This window comes from Spermophilus citellus, assembly GCF_964194105.1.
Source record: "Spermophilus citellus genome assembly, chromosome: 2".
NCBI classification, from domain to species: domain Eukaryota; kingdom Metazoa; phylum Chordata; class Mammalia; order Rodentia; family Sciuridae; genus Spermophilus; species Spermophilus citellus.
The window spans coordinates 22,918,181-22,934,545 of record NC_138183.1 but is presented as its reverse complement, the minus strand read 5'-3'; the positions used below and the strand labels follow the sequence as shown (position 1 = coordinate 22,934,545).

Sequence of the window (16,365 nt, the reverse complement as noted above, 5' to 3'; positions counted from 1 at the left end):
ATGGATGCAGTAAATATTCCCCTTTCCTTTTGGCGGGACTGGTGGGTGACTGAATTTTACATGAATTTCAGGGTTAAAGTTTCCATAGCACTGATCACATGACAGGAGCTCATGTCCAAGTATTAACCCATTAAGTCCCAAGTTTTCAGTTCTGCAGATTTCAATGAAATTGACACAGGTGCATAAAAAAAAGACCAAGAATCATAATTAAGAGCTTATATATCATTATCTTATTATATTTCAATTATTTTATTTTATTTTATTATTATATAATTACATATTTTATACTATAAATTTTTATAGGTGTTCCACATCTGGAATGATGGGGGGAAAATTAGTTAACATAATTTATTTTAGTCTATCCCCACAAGTTAATAATATAACAACACTACTCTGAAATCCTGCTAACTTACTAAAACAACATGCCAACTAATTTAAATATAATCCTCATCCCCAACACACACACACACACACACACACACACACACACACACACATCTATACTATGTCCTAAGAAATAAGTATACTGACCTTGGGCTCCTTCAACTTAACTAAATTAATTTAATAGACATGACAAATGCAAGTCCCTTTGCAGAAAGCAAAAAAACTGCTGGGAGGATCATTCACTCCAGTTGTGTGGAGAAGCAGCTGACCTAGTATCTTTTAATTATCTGTTTCCAGCACCTCCAGACTCAAACCCGATTCAAAGTCTTTACCTTAGTCAACTCCTGCTTTAACATGCAGCTGAAAACCTCACCTGTGACACGAGCACTGGGGTGGAAGAAGGAACCTACAGAGCTACTCAACACCACCTCTCCCAGGTGGCTGCAGAGATTCTTCCTGAGACATGGTGAGCTAACGGCTATAGGTCTAGGAATTAAAAAAAAAAAAAAGTTCAGAAGTATTATACAGGATTGAGCAAGCTACTTCCATTGAAGGACCCACTACATAAAGGATTCTATTTACCCCCATACACCCTTTACGAGGGCATTAACCCTATTTCCAAATTAACAATAATTATTTCCTTTTGTGCTACAAACATTCAACCACTGAGGTTAAATACTATGTATAATATAAACAGGGTCAAGAAAGCCAGTCACCAGAAGAGTCATGTTTAAGTTATCATTAACCAGAAAGTCCTTCCATAAACAAAAAAAAGGGGGGGAAGGGGGAGAGTCGTGGAGAGGGAGAAAAAAGAAAAATGCTGTGATGGTCAGCTCTGGGCCTGCATGATGGATTTAACACAAAAACTCAGAAGGCCCCAAAAGGCCCAAAGATAACACACTCTCACCAATTTTTACTAAATTAAATTTCTCGAATACAAAAAGCAATTTTTGGAGAGAAGGTGAAAAAAAACCACATATTAGTTTTTTTTTAAATCTATATATAATAAAATTAAATAAACTAGCAATTGTGTCCTAAAACTTAGCTGCTATGAGTTACAGAAGAATGTAACAGAATAAAAGCCCAGTCATTTCTCATCATTTCATCCCTCACTCTGCCCCTAAATGTGTTTCTCTACTTCCCCACTCCTGAAAGCACAACTCCTTAACATAATATGCACGTTTTCCCATAGTCCAACACTTTGTAACTTTCCAACCTTCATCAGTGGGAACTCTGACTGCCTCCACTCAGGAGAAGGCTTCACTCTCCCACCTTTCATCCAAGAGACGCATCATCCTTCAAGTTCTGTTTGTGAAGTCTTTGCCAGAGTCAGAATTTAATTTTCCGTTCCCTGGCATGCCAAGTTTCTTGGACTCCACAACCACACACTGTTATGCAATATGGCACATATATACACATTCGGTGTACATACTGCAGTTTGCTTCATAGTAGCTTTCCAAAGCTTTCTTTTCATCATCCTTATATCCTTTACCATGGAAGGAGTTCAATGATTGCTTCTTGAATTAAACTCTCCTCTTTTTCTCCCAACTTTTTATGTCTTCCTTATTAATCCTCCATAAGCTATTTCAATAATAACACAATACGGACTTTTGGGTAACATGATATATAAAAATAAGAAACCAGACAGTAGTAAGATGCTGACTTAATGAGGCAGAGTTTAGACATTCAACCAAGAATCTGTATTTTTTATGACATCATACTTCACTTAAAAATAAATTGTGTCCCTCAAGTGTGTAGACATATTGATACCAAAAAAGTTAAAGAAAAGAAAGACAGGCCACACATCAAACACAGACATTAAAAACTTGACCTCAAACTAAATTTCCAAAGTCTTGATATTTATTGAATACTTGGAACTTCCCAGTGAAAATGATACCATGTATTTTGCCCAGATTACAACTTTCCCTTACTAAGCATTAGAAATGACCCTGTCCCCTAAAGATCACTAACTTCAAGGGGATAGGAAAGGTAGCAGAATACAACAGTCACTAATATGGCATTATGTAAAAATGTGAATATGTAACAGATGTGATTCTGCAATCTGTATTTGGGGTGAAAATGGGAGTTCAAAACACAATTTGAGTCAAATGTATGAAAGATGATATATCATGAGCTATGTAATGCTTTAAATAATCAATAAAAAAATCTGAAAAAAAATAAAGAGAGAGTGAGAGAGGAAAAAAAAAAAGATCACTAACTTCAGACAATGTCATTGTGTATCAAAAAGACCCAACAATTTAGATTTATACACCCTTCATATGTCCCAGAAAGTGGAACAAGAGAGATTAAGAAAAACTTCACAAAGTCTATGATTTGAGAAAAAAAGAAACAAAATTACATTTTGGAAAATATTATCTTTGAATGAAAACAGAAGTTTTTAAAGGGCTGCCACTTACATTCCCACCTCTGTTATTTTTTCCCATCTCTCACAGGGATACTAAGAGCCAAGCTGAGTGTCCAAAGCCCTGGGCAGCAGCTGTTCCCCCTGAGAGGGTGCAAACAGCAAGTTGCTTGGAGGATACCTAGTAGAGGTCAGACTACAAGAATCACCCTGACCTCATGTGAATTTTAAAGCAACACAGGCTCACAAGTGTTAATAAGGGTAACCAGAGGTTGAATTGGGAGAGGAAAGTACTACTGCTTGAATACTGAATGGAAGAGGGGGAAAAAAAAAAAACAAAGGAAATCAATTTCCAGCTCAAGGTTCTTTTCCTTCCAGGGACATCCCTTGCTGCTATTTTTATTTGTTTTTTGTTGTTGTTGTTGTTCTTTCCATCTTTTGGGCTCTGTTCCCCTCCTGTTTCCCTCTCCGACTAACCCTCTGGCACTTCCCTTTCCTCCCTTGTTACCGTTCTATCATGGGATAACCACCCACCAGTTTCTAGTTACTGGAGAACTGGAAGGAAAGAACAGCAAAGCTCATCAAAACCCTCCATTTTCCAGATGAGGACTCTGAGAACAGAGCTGACCTGATCCGGCGAAGGTCGCGCCGCTAGGGGACGCCCGGTGCAAGCGGGCTAGAATTATGACAAGGAGGTCCTCTAGCCTGGATCCTTGGCCTCAGCCTTCCTGCCTCACATAACCTCCTTCTCTTGCTACTTGGTTTCTTTATCCTCAAATTACACAGAATCAAGAAGAAATGCTGTCCTGATATTCTCACAACGTTGACGATCGCTATTTATGTGTGTTTGTGTATCTGTGTAAAAGCAATTTTAGTTTGGTTCACACGGCCCTAAGTCTAATAGATATCGTTTTCCCTTGGCATTCATTCTATCTGACAAGGGAGTAACTCCTTAGGAGAAGTTAGCAGTTTTCCTTAACCAGAACTGCACTTTGAATCACAGACCTCTGGCTTTACAATCACGTTGGCTGAGCAAAGGACACTTAACGCAAATGGTGAAAAACAGACTGTTGGAGCCTGAAGGAATAGATGGCTTTGCTTTAACAACTAGTTACGTTTTCAATATTTACGTTTATCAGTAGGTATCCAATGAGAAACACGGCACTCGGTGAACTTTCACAAAAGAGCCCTCACTGGAAATCCAGGTTTACGAAAAATCCATAGATTTCCACCAAAAGGAAAAGGGAATAAAGCAGACAGCAACAATCTCAGGCCCCAGATAACAGCAACAAGTCCTGGATGCCGTCACTCTTAACACATCAAAAGCCAAATGGCAGCAAAGAAAAACAAGAATAAACTTTAAATTCATTCCCAAAACTAGTCCAACACAAGCCAAACGAGCCCATCGATTTCAAAACCGTCGACTCAAAGCCAGGTCCCTCCCTTGCCTTGCATTTCCCAGTTACGGAAACTTAAGTTGAAAGCCCTCAGTCCGGAGGGACGAAAGAGTCGTCAGAGAGAAGTCAGGGATGTGGGAGCCGCGTTCTGCGGGCGCGGGGATCCAGCGGCTGTTCACGTCCACAGGGACACGGCACTGGGGGGACGTCAAGCGCCCCTCGTTAGCCCTCCCGCGTCCCCACCCTGATCCAGATAACCACAGGCCACCTACGTGTCACTTGGGCGAGCCCCGCGTCGCACTAACCTGGCTAGGGGACAGGAGGGCCGGCTGCAGCAACTTCCCTCCGGGTCTGGGTCAACTTGGTGAGGGAGGCCAGGAGAGCCTCGCCTCGCCTTCTGCACGCCGCCTCGCACGCGCGCACACCCACTCACACCCGACCCGGCGAGCGCGCGCGCACAACACACTCACACTCGCACACGCGCGCACGCACAGCCACAAAGCCTTCTGCGGTCTGCTGGTGTGAGTTGAGCGCGCCGTTTGGCCGCCGAGCAGTCGCTGCGGCCAGCCACTGGCTCCACGCCCAGGGGGCGCCGTCCCCTGGTGCCGCGTCGCTCCCGCCCCTTTACCTGCACTCGCCGCCGCCGAGCGTCCCGCTCCGGCCTCCTTGGGTCTGGCTGGCTTCAGGCGGCGCGGCCAAGTCCCGAGGCCCCCGCCCTGGGGCCAGCAGAGCCCAGCCCTCCGCCCTCCCCTCGGCGGTCGCCCAGAGTTGGCCGCCCCTGAGCCCACCCTGCCGGGGTCCAGTGCTTGGCCGCGAAAAGGGACAGGGCTCCGCGGCGCTGGGCCCAGGCCGCTCAAGTCCCGGGAGCGCTCGGCAAAGGAACAGGGGAATCGCAACTCCCGGAGCGTCTCCGCCACCCGGCCCCTACTGCCCAGGCTCTGGCGAGCTGGCAGGGTCGGCGGGGGAGGGGGCCCCAGGGGCGGCCAAAGAAGCAGCGCGAGACACCGGCCTCCTTTCGTCCTCCGCCGTCTTCCTTTTATGCTTGCTCCACGTAGCACAAGTCAGCAACACCCGCAGCCCCAGACGCCCTCCCCGAGCTCGCCCCCTTACCTGTGTGGCGCACCCAGGGCCCCAGCCTTCAGCACGCCCCCTCCCCCATTCATTCGCTGAACTTCCCGCTGCCGCTGCAGGTCCAGAGGCTGGGGGTGGCCTGAGCTTCCCATTCATTATCTTGCCAACCCTTTGCTCCCCCGCCCCAAATCAGACACACCCACTGCTGGAGACCCTGGGCAGCCAGCTCGGGATCGCCAGCCCCAGCCCCCTGCGCTCACCCCACTGCCAGACAGCTTGCAGGACTCCGGTGGGCGCCCCTGCACGTTGCATTTTCATTTTGTCTCTTTTCTCTCCCCACTCAAAAAGCTCTGGAAGACATCGCAAGGCCCGCCAAGCTCCCGGTTTCCGTTCAGTTTCTAAACTTTAAAGAAGGCACAAAGTTTCTCCCAGGGCAGCCCTGGACTGGAAGCTGCAAAGAACGGGGTCGACTTTGCTACTGGAAAGGCGTGTGTTTCTGGTTCTGAACTTTCACTGACTGGAGCTGTTTGCCGAAGCAAGTGTGCCTGTGCTCCCCTAGTCATCCAGATCCGTGATTATAAAATTCTCTTCCGCTTTCCCAGTCTAACTCTGCAAGTGCAAACTATCAATTTTAGTTAGAGTAATTAAGGGCGGGGAAAACACACCTGGAGGTGTGGGCGGGAGCGGCGAGGGACTAAGGCCTCCTAGGGATCATTCTCCAAAGAGTGGCAGCCACCAGGATTCGCCCAGGTCCTACAACATCACTTGTTGATGTGAGTCTCGCCAGTCACTCCATCCCACCCACCCACGTCCCACCCCTGGTTCCTCAGGCTTTCCGGAGTGATCGGAATTCTCTGCCTCTCCCTCCACCACTAAAGCCACGAGCACGTATCAAAAGTAGCTGCTTGAAAATAAAAGCTTAATCAGCACTCGATGGAAATGGCACATAGGTGGGCCCGACAGCAGTACGGGAGGACTGATGTGACCACATTTAAGAGGGAATGCTGGACAGCAAGGCAGGGCTTTGGTGGTGGTCACTCGGATAGTGGGCCTTGCATAAGGGAGAGGTCACTGTAATCAGCGGTGGGCATTGAGAGTAAGACTCCCACTGAATCTTACTTTTCAAGCCTCCACTGAGTTGAGCACTGAAGAGACCATGACCATTTCCTGCCAGTGACTTCTTAGAACCTTGACCAAGCTCCTGTGGGTTTTGCAAGATTTTCAAGGCTGAGCCGTGGCCACTGATCATTTACTATTCGAAGTTCTTTCCTTTAAAAAAAAAAAAATCTTTTAAATCAACTTTAAACGAGGCTGCTTTCTCTCTTTTCCTAACAATTTATGATTCATTTCACAATCTGCTTAAAATATGAAAAAAAATAAATTGTAAAATGCACAATGCTAGTATGTTCATGCACAGCACCAATACATATGAATATTTAGCCACTCTTATCTCCTAAATAACAATAAAGGTTTATCCTAAACTGTAAGGAATATTACATTGGAATGAATAGAAAAATGTTCAATATAAAATCTAAGTATCATAAAAAGTATTTATTGGAGGGGCTGAGGATGTGACTCAGTGGAAGAGCACTTCCTTATCCTTAGCATGTGCAAAGCCCTGGGTTTGATTCCTGGTATCCTACCAAAATGGAGGGGGAAAAAAAATGTTGCAAGGGAAGTTGCCAGGTGCAGTGGCACAGTGACTCAGGAGGCTGAGACAGGAGGATTGCAAGTTTGAGGCCAGCCTCAGAAATTTAGCAAGACCTTGTTTCAAAATAAAAAATAAAAAAGGACTGGGGATGTAGACCAGTGGTAAACTATTAATTTTAGTTCAATCCCAGCACCAAAAAATGAAAGAAAGAAAAAGAACACACTGAAAGTGGATTTTATTTGTAACTATAGTGTTACTCAATTCAGAAAAATTTTTATTACTTAATTTTTCTTTCTCCTTCCTACTACACCACCCATGTATTAGGTTTCTCAATACCAGTTCTTCTATATCTAAAGAAAAGATAGTTGTAAAGTTAACTATTTCCATTGTTGGCTTTTTCCCATAAATCAAGAATACACTACAATAAGTTTTTTACCTAGTGCTCTGCTTGAATATTTTTAATACGTTGATTTTCATCTCTTGCCTTTTTAAGGAATGCTGCTTCTGCTTCAAATGTCTATTGACTACCGTAACTACTCTCTGGTCCTTTCTAACATCAAATGGGGACGTCTGTACTTATAAGACAGGTGTTTTCGAGGCTATGTTGGGGACTGAGGCTGTAGCTCAGAGGTAGAGAACTTACCTAGCATATGAAATGCCCTGGGTTCTGTTTTAGCCCTACAAAAAAGAAAGAGAGGGAGAGAGAGACAGAGGCAAGCATTCGTGAGTTTTTTGCTATAAGGTACTTTCCTCTTTATTTGGTCTACCATACCTAAAATGAAGTTAAAAACAAAATAAAAGGCCTACCTGGACAGACCTGTCCAAAAGAGACAGCTGCTGCAGCCAGCTTTAGGTCAATAACTTTAAAATCAAAAGTAAGTTGTGTGTCCAGTAAGAAAGGAGAGAGAAAATCAGATACCACACAGAACCCATTTTAGCACATAGATTAGTCCATCATAGCTAGTATTATGTTCGAAATGAACTCATGCTCTTATCTGTAAAATGGAATAATACTAGTACAATCAATTTTATAGGGCTCCAAGTTGTCTTTATCAAAGATAATATGTTTGTTTTTGTTTTTATTTGTTCTTTTGTTCGGTGGTACTGGGGATTGAACCCAGGGACACTGTGCCCGTGAGCTACAGTCCCCTCCTTTTTTTTTTTTTTTTTTTTAATTATTCAAACTCTTTTCGGAATTGGCCTCAAACTTGCAATCCTCCTGCCTTGGCTTCCCAAATAGCTGGGATTATACTCAACCAGCTTAAATACTATATTTGAATGAGCTTCGTAAAATATTAACAATCATGATGTTGCTTTGTTGGAAATGAAGGAGGATACCTTGATATGCGTCATGTGTCCACCTGTCTGGAACCATCCTGTCATTTAGATATTTCCACTCTTAAATAGGCATCCTGAAGCTTGCTGTTCTAAACTTTCCCTCCTATCCTCTGCCAAACAGTCTTTCTACATTTGTTTCTTCAAATGTCTTCAACAGAGCCAAAAATCCAGAAAGAACTAGTGCCATCAGCCATAAGAAAAAAATATTCTCAGCACAATGAAGAGAAATTTTTGATGAGGCATATTCAAGAGGAGTTTTTACATTAATATCTTAAAGGACACTTTCCAGACTCTAGATTATTGATGTCATCTAGAGGTCCAAGGACTATAATTTGAGAGCATTTAGGATTGAAAAATTGGCTGCTATTGCCTTTAGCACTGTTGTTTGTTGGAAAGGGTCTACTAGTCTAGCCAGTGTTCTCTTCCTCCCCATGTTCCCTTGCCTCTGGCAAAAAGCCTTTGAAATTTTCTACTAGGGAGCAATCAAAACTATCAGCACAAAGATCTGCTGGAAACTTTCCCTCCAGTCTATTAATGTAGAGACTGATTCAAAGAATATATTTTGGTGAAACAAAACCCTGAGAGAATTCAGTCTGCTTGAGAAAGGGTTTCAGGTGCCCGAGGGCATAGGTTTCTGCCTTCTTAAAATGGGGTATTTGTGCCTCTCTGGTGTCTTTCCCCTTAGCCAGAAAACATGCTCCTTAGCAAACCTTTCTATTTTAAAAGGCCAGCAGCAGAGGTGGGTGGGGCAGCCCATTTTAGTAAAAAATAACTCTCTTTTGAGCAGAAAAGAGAATTCCTGGATTCTCCTTGTTATGTTAGCAAGGGGCTTCAGTACAATGTTAAATATATATTATAAATGATATCTTTTGTTTTGTTACTTTAAAAGAAAAATGTCTGATGAATTAACCTTAAGAATAATGCTTCTAGAATTAGGTTGTTACCAGATAAGAAGCATATGCCTAGCTATCTAGGAGGCTGAGGCAGGAGGATCACAAGCTCAAGGTCCACCTGGAAAATTTATATATAAAACTTATATATTCTCTAAGGAGAATCCAGGAATGGGGAATAGAAGTTGGGATTGTGCACAGCAGCCTGGAATGAGGATTAGGCTGTACGGAAACAAAAGTCTGAAACAGAGTGACTGGGCACTCACCTTTTGTTTATCATGTATATCTGCATGAGTAATCAGGTAATGTTGGAAGTAGACCAAGGGCTAGCAAATTCTATCTCTGCAGCTTTCCTTACCCAAGTAAAAAGACTTTCATCTAAAACAAGGGAAGAAAAAATACACATATTTTATATACATATGTATGATAAATTATACATATATGAACTTATTTAACTCTAAATTACACATACGTTATATGGGTAATTATATATATACACACACACACACACACACACACACACACACACACATATGTAAATATAGGTGTGTGTAATTTTAAAGTTAAAAATAGACCCATGTTCAAAGAAATGGTAGAAAATTTGATAAAACAAAATGCTAGTTCTATAAAGCATAGAAAAATAGACAAATTCTTGGTAAAACTGACAGTGAAAAAAAAGAAATGATTAAGACTGAATTAATGTGGTAATTCTAAGAAATAGTTTTAGTAGATTTTTTAACTAAAGCACTGTAACATTAAAATCTTAAATACTTTTAAAATAGAAAGTAAATTATAAAAATGTATTGATTCAAAAAAAATGAAGAATGTGAATGTGTTTACAACTACATTACATCGATCCCCAGCACCAATAAAAATAAATAAAATAAAGGCATTGTGTTCAACTACAACTAAAAAATAAATATAATATGTAATTCGAATCAAAGTTTTGGTAAGCATTATTTTCCAAATCTTCATAGATAGATAACCTCTATTCAAAGGGTTTCAAAGAATAAAAAGAAAGAAAGAAAAGCACCCCAATACTTTTATAATCTAATATTGATGACTAAATCAAAGATATAGAAAGGAAACTAACAGGCCAATCCGATACAGGATAAAAATATAAATTCTACATATGGTATTATCATACCAATTCAGAAATGTATTTTAACAAAAGATATTATAAGCACATTGGTTTAATACCATAAATGTAAGAATGACTTAATACTGGAAAATAATTTACTACTCTGTTTTGTTTAATCTTAGCAAATAGGAATAGGGAAGAATTTTCTGAACATAATAAGGAGTTGCTGCCAACAACCTCATTCTGTTATTTATTTCTCTTTCATTCATCCATTTGTTTTTTGTTTGTTTGTCTTACAGTACTGGGGATTGAACCCAGAGTGTTCTACCTCTGAATAACAATCCCAGCCATTTTTTGTTTTAAATTTACTTAAAGTCTTCCTAAGTTTTCCAGGTGGACCTTGTGATCCTCCTGCCTCAGCCTTCTGGATAGTCACCGTAACATGATTTTAGAAGCATTATTCTTAAGGTTAATTCAGCAGACATTTTTCTTTAAAAGTAAGTAAAAACAAAACAAAGATAGCATTTATAACATATACTTAACTTGTACTAAAGCCTCTTGCCAACATAACAAGACAAGAAAAAGAAATTATACTGTATAAGGATTAGAAAATAAGAAGAAAATGATTTATGCATAATCTAGTTGTTTACTTAAGAAATTCAAGCAAATTTAATTTAAATAAAGCATTATATAAAATAAAAATAATTGCTGAACATGGTGGCCCATACCTATAATCTCAGCTACTTGGAAAGCTGAGGTAGGAGTGTCACAAGTTCAAGGCCAACCTTAGGGGCTTAGCAAGATAATCTCTCAAAAAAAATTAAAAATAGGGCTGGAATTGTGGCTTAGAGGTAGAGCACTTGCCTAGCATGCACGAGGCCCTGGGTTCGATCCCCAGTACCACATAAAAATAAATAAAATAAAGGCATTGTTTTCAACTACAACTAAAAAATAAATATAAAAATAAATAAAAAATAAAAAGGGTTTGTGATGTAGCTCAGTTGTAGAACATCCTTTGGATACACTGCCACTGCCAGTAGAATTTACCTAGTATTGAATATAAGATCAATATGTGAAAGAGCCCAAGCCCATTAGAGATGATAATTTTTTTAAAATCCCATTCTTGATAACAATAAATCTTTATTATAACTTTAATGAAAACTAATAAATAGTTGCAGTGTCTATATTAAGAAAATTATACAGCTTTATTAAAATGCACTTTAAAACCTACATACCACATGTATGGGTAAGTAGACTCCATATACAATGCAATCTACTAAAAACTGCAACAAGCTTCTCACAGACCTTGACAAGGTGATTCTGAAATTAATGAAAAAAATGTAAGAGGCCGAGAATAGTCAAGAGAAACCTGAAGTGAATTGGTGTAGTCATAGAGAAACAATGTAATGAAAAAGAATAGAAGGTTCAGAAACAGAATTACTTATCAATGACTAATGAATCAATGCAAATTCAAGAATCAAATATGTTGTGTTTTAATAGTGATACTGAGATAATAGGCACTCTAAAATACCAGATCCCTACCTCAAACCATTTTCTAAAAGTTTTTAATGAATCAAAAACCTAAATTTACAAAGTGAAACTTCCACAATTTTGGAAGATCGTCATCATTTCAGGGCAGAGAAGCATTTTTTTACACAAAGAACAAAAAAGACAACACACATTTTTGAAAAATCTCCTTTCTTTCAAATAAAATATGGATGTTGTAATATGCTAGATTTTTGTGACATCCTGGAACTGATAGATATCTGCCTTGAGCTGTGCAATGAGTATTTTAAGGTAATATGAACAGAATTACCCTCTGTAACAGGAGAAGAGAGGTTTTCCATAATGTGTATGTTATTTCTGTTGTTGTGCCTTGATGGCTCCTTATTCCTTCTAGGGCAAGGTGGATGCAGCAATGCTAACGTTTCCTCAACAGAAGGCTCTAAAGCATTTCTGGGTTCAGACTCACCCCTCTGACAACCTAAGTTATGAAACAGTTCTACAGATAAATGTAAAGTAGATATATTGTGGGAGAGGCCTGTATCTACAATATCTATTCTTGCCTTCTGGGGCAACAACTAGACAAAAATTTTTAGCCTCTCTTTGCAGTTACTTGAGGTCATGTTAGCTCACTTCTCTCCAGTAGAATGTCAACGTGAGAGACTTCTGCTAATTCTAGGACTATCTATAAAATCTTCCCAGGTGTGCTCCTCCAGGTTCTTTTTCCCTTCTAGGCTGACTGGGATGGTGATGTCCACACCAACCTTGTAAACCATGGATGGTTTGAAGTTGATAGGAGCCATCATCCTGACACCTAAGTGTCCGTGTAAAGCACCCTCTGCTGACACTTTTGGGACTCTGTTACCTTAGTTTAACTACATTTCACACACATTCTGAATGTATTTCCAGGATTTTGGTGACACACTGTAGATTGTGGATGGATCAGAAAAAAAGGAGCAATATGGATGTCCTGCCCTCTAGAATGAGGACTCACCAAAAGTGGGCAAGTTAGAGATGTTAATATTTGTGCAAACTCTGCTTGATTAAGCCCTTATTAGATCTACACTCTTCTAGAAGCAGAGGCAGATTAATTTCAAAGTAAACACACACACACACACACACACACACGTGTGCGCGTACTCACACACACACACACACACACAGAGAAGATTGGCTAGCAATATTGGGGACCAACTACTGATATTCCTAACATGGATGAATCTCAAAAACATTCTGAGTGCAGGCATGGTGGCACATGCCTGTAATCCCAGCAATTTGGGAGGCTGAGGCAAGAGGATCGAGAGTTCAAAGCCAGCCTCAGCAGATTAGTGAGGCACTTAACAAATCAGTGAGAACCTGTCTGTAAATAAAATTTTAAAAATTTTTAAAAAAACATTCTAAGCAAGAGAAACATCTACTACTGTGTGCTACATGATTTTGTTTGTACGAAGTTCTAAAATAGGCAAAACAAAGCTATGATGACAAAAATAGAACAGAACAAGAGTTGTCTGGGGCAGAGGTGTGTGTGTGTGTGTGTGTGTGTGTGTGTGTGTGTGTGTGTGGTGGGAGTGAACAGAAAGGCACACAAGTGAACTTTTTGCAATTAGGGAAATGTCCCTATAGGACAATTAGGGAAATGCCCTATATCTTTTTGGGGTTTAGGTGGTTACATGGGTGTATATAATTGTCCAAACTCTTCGAACTGATAATTTAAGATTGACAAAATATATTATCTATAAATTCATTTCCATCATACATTTTAAATGCAAATTAAATGATTTTAATCTATCCATGCATTAATTCTAAAACACACTAGTGTGGAATAATGTTCAGCCATCAGATCCTTTGGGGGTTACTGTTGTGATTATCCATCTATTAACACTGCAACATCTAAGATCAGAAAATGATTGTACTCCTACATAAAACCAAGACACACTATAAACATGTCCTGAGATAAATAAGATTTTTAAGTCAATAGTTTATTTCTGTGCATGGTCCATAATTTTCCACAGCTAGCTTCTAATTCTAAATAAACAAAATAAATACACTTCAATAAATAGTAGCAAAGTTTCTTCTGTTTTTAATAGGATATAATAATTACATGACAGAACTCTATTCTCTATTTTGAGATTTTTAAATCCATGTTCATATTCTTTTTTTTTTTTTTTTTTTTGGTACCAGGGATTGAACTCAGGGACACTCGACCACTGAACCACAACCTCAGCCCTATTTTGTATTTTATTTAGAGACAGAGTCTCACTGAGTTGCTTAGCACCTTACTTTTCTGAGGCTGGCTTAGAACTCGCAATCCTCCTGTCTCAGCCTCCCAAGCCTCTGGGATTATAGACATGCACCACCTCTCCTGGTTTAAATCCATGTTATCTTATCCCTGAATTTCCACTTTCCCTTCTCTCACTGATGAATAGTAATATGCTCTGTGCTTACAGCTCGAGAAAGTAGATGACAGGATAGAAAACAGAAGAAGCAAAAATATTTACAAAAAGATTAGGAGAAAAGGATTCACCGAGTGGTATGAAGAAACCTAAGTGAAAAACAATCCTCCCAGACTAGAAACAGATACTTTGGGAGTAGAACAGTGACAAAGACAGGCCTGTGTGTTCTGAGAGCACGGAATACTTCTGCCATGCTTCCTGGAAGTAGTGTTGAGGAGGCAGCAGGACCCCAGAGAAGAAGAGACTGCAAAGAATATGAAGGTAGGTGGAACCCAGAAGAGTCAGCAACAGATGCCCAGGTCCCATGGAGAGCCCAGCAGAAGTGACTTTAGAGAGGAAAGTGTCGGGGTAACCTCTAAGAACCCAAGCTAAGCAGGTCCTCTCTAGCACACTGCCATATGTAAAACTGTAATGGAGACTGACTTGGGTAGATAGTGTCATTCATTCCTTAAAAACTAAAGGCAACTTCAAACGAGCAAGGGTTTTACTTTCTCACCAATCCTGAAGAATATTCTGAAATGAAAATACTTTTTTAATATCTCAGTGTATTGACTGAGACCCACTGTATTAGATTGAAGGAGCTGCAATAAAAAAGTGTCACAGATAGGGTGACTTACACAACAGGCAGTGTTTCCTCACAGTTCTGGAGGCTAGGATTCTGAGATGAAGGTGTCTGAGGCCTCTTTCCCTAGCTTGCGGATGGCTGTCTTCTCCCTTTACATGGTCTCCCTCTGTCGTCTGTGTCCTCATCTCCTCTTCTAAAAAGGACACTGGTCGTAATGAATTATTCATTTTACTTCATTTACCTTAATTACCTCTTTAAAAAACCCTGCTTCAAATATAATCACATTCTAAGGTTTTTCGGGCTTAGGACTGCAATATGTGACATTTAGGGAGTGGGAAGGACACAATTTATCCAACCATATCCATGAAATGTTCTCATCCATGATTGTTAACAAACATTCAGGCTTCTAAAAATTACAAATCTGGCAAAAGAGTCGCAACATCAAGAAGATAACTATGTAGACAAAAGATAACCTTAGAGAAGTTCCTTGTAATTTGCTGAATCCAAATGGACTGTAATGAGTTTGAAACAGTGACAAAGGACACTTTAAAACCTCTGGGGAAAATGCAGTGTGATCAGAAAAAAAGGAAGTGATAACTATTGAGCCTTGCTGGAATTTGCTGGTAAGGTTAATTTATCTCTAATTTCTAAGAAAATATCTAAAAAAGAAGAACAAAAAGTTATCTTTATAACCCTTTCTGGAACTTTAAGTTTCTGAAAGATTAAAAATAACTGGATTTATTCCCAGAAAGAGAACCACACTGATTTATGGAAATGTAGATTCAGAGAGGATGAACTTGACCCATAGGGGGCAAGTTTGGGCGAATGTAAATTGAGTGTCATAATCAATTGCAAGTGTAAATTAAATTGCATATCATGATCAACTTAATGAACACAATCCTCCCCCTTCCACAGTTCTTCCAACCCTAAAGGAGAGGGAAGAGGTACGATTCCTGTTCATTTCCACAAGCAGAAATGATGAGCCAGCCTTTGTCAGCAGAGACCCCATTGGACAAATGAATGAAGTGGTCATCAGAGCAGAGAAAAAGGCTATGCATGGGTCCGACAACACAGACTCCCACTTACCAAAGCTGAACAAGTTAATGCTTCTTCTGAATGCCCAAGCTACCAGCAATGGAGACCAACTCTGAGCCCCTTGTATAATCTATTCTTCGAGAAGACCAATGGGAAACTTGGTGGCAAGTTGACAAACTTGGGCCTCTTCCATCCTGGAATGCCTAGTGCTTCCTATTCTGGTGTACCATTGCCTTTCTTGCCCTCAGGGGCTCAAGTCAGTTTTGCTCTCCAGGATTTGTGGAATGTCTGGTCCACAGGCATGGAATCCCAAACAACGTTCAACAAGGGAATTTGTTTACAGTGAACAAAATGTGATCTTATCACACACTGAACCATCCAGAAGCTTTCTGCTGAGTGTTGAAACATCTCCATGGAGACACAGCTTAAAGCACCAAGTTGGAGATAGTGGCCTGCAAGAAGGGAATTCTGTTTCAGGAGGCAATATCTGCATTGAACCAGAGACTGTGTAGTACTTTGTCAACAATTAAAAAAAAAAAATTACAGGGGTCCATGAACCAAAGACAAGGAAGCAGGAGCGGCTTCACTTGCCATCACTCTCAATAACTCACTGTGGGATTTTGTGCTTCTGTCCA

General features: G+C 40.4%; 1 protein-coding gene and 1 long non-coding RNA gene across 6 annotated transcripts in view; one reads left to right on the top strand and one right to left on the bottom strand.

The window, feature by feature from the left end:
• The window catches only part of LPAR1 (lysophosphatidic acid receptor 1), a 146,565-nt gene extending 140,812 nt beyond the window's left edge, over positions 1 to 5,753 (bottom strand). Inside the window, exons 1-2 of one of the 5 annotated variants that reach the window (XM_081279666.1) lie at positions 4,449 to 4,740; positions 758 to 870 (exon numbers count right to left, since the gene is read on the bottom strand). The gene's annotated coding sequence lies outside the window, so the exon portion shown is untranslated. Of the gene's footprint in view, positions 1 to 757; positions 871 to 4,448; positions 4,741 to 4,771; positions 5,177 to 5,253; positions 5,322 to 5,474 lie in introns of those variants that run through there. The other 4 variants (XM_081279665.1, XM_081279667.1, XM_081279664.1 and 1 more) reach the window with 4 other exon arrangements.
• The window catches only part of LOC308642952, a 1,001,730-nt gene that overhangs the window by 649,673 nt on the left and 335,692 nt on the right, over positions 1 to 16,365 (top strand). The gene's annotated exons all lie outside the window — the stretch shown is intronic.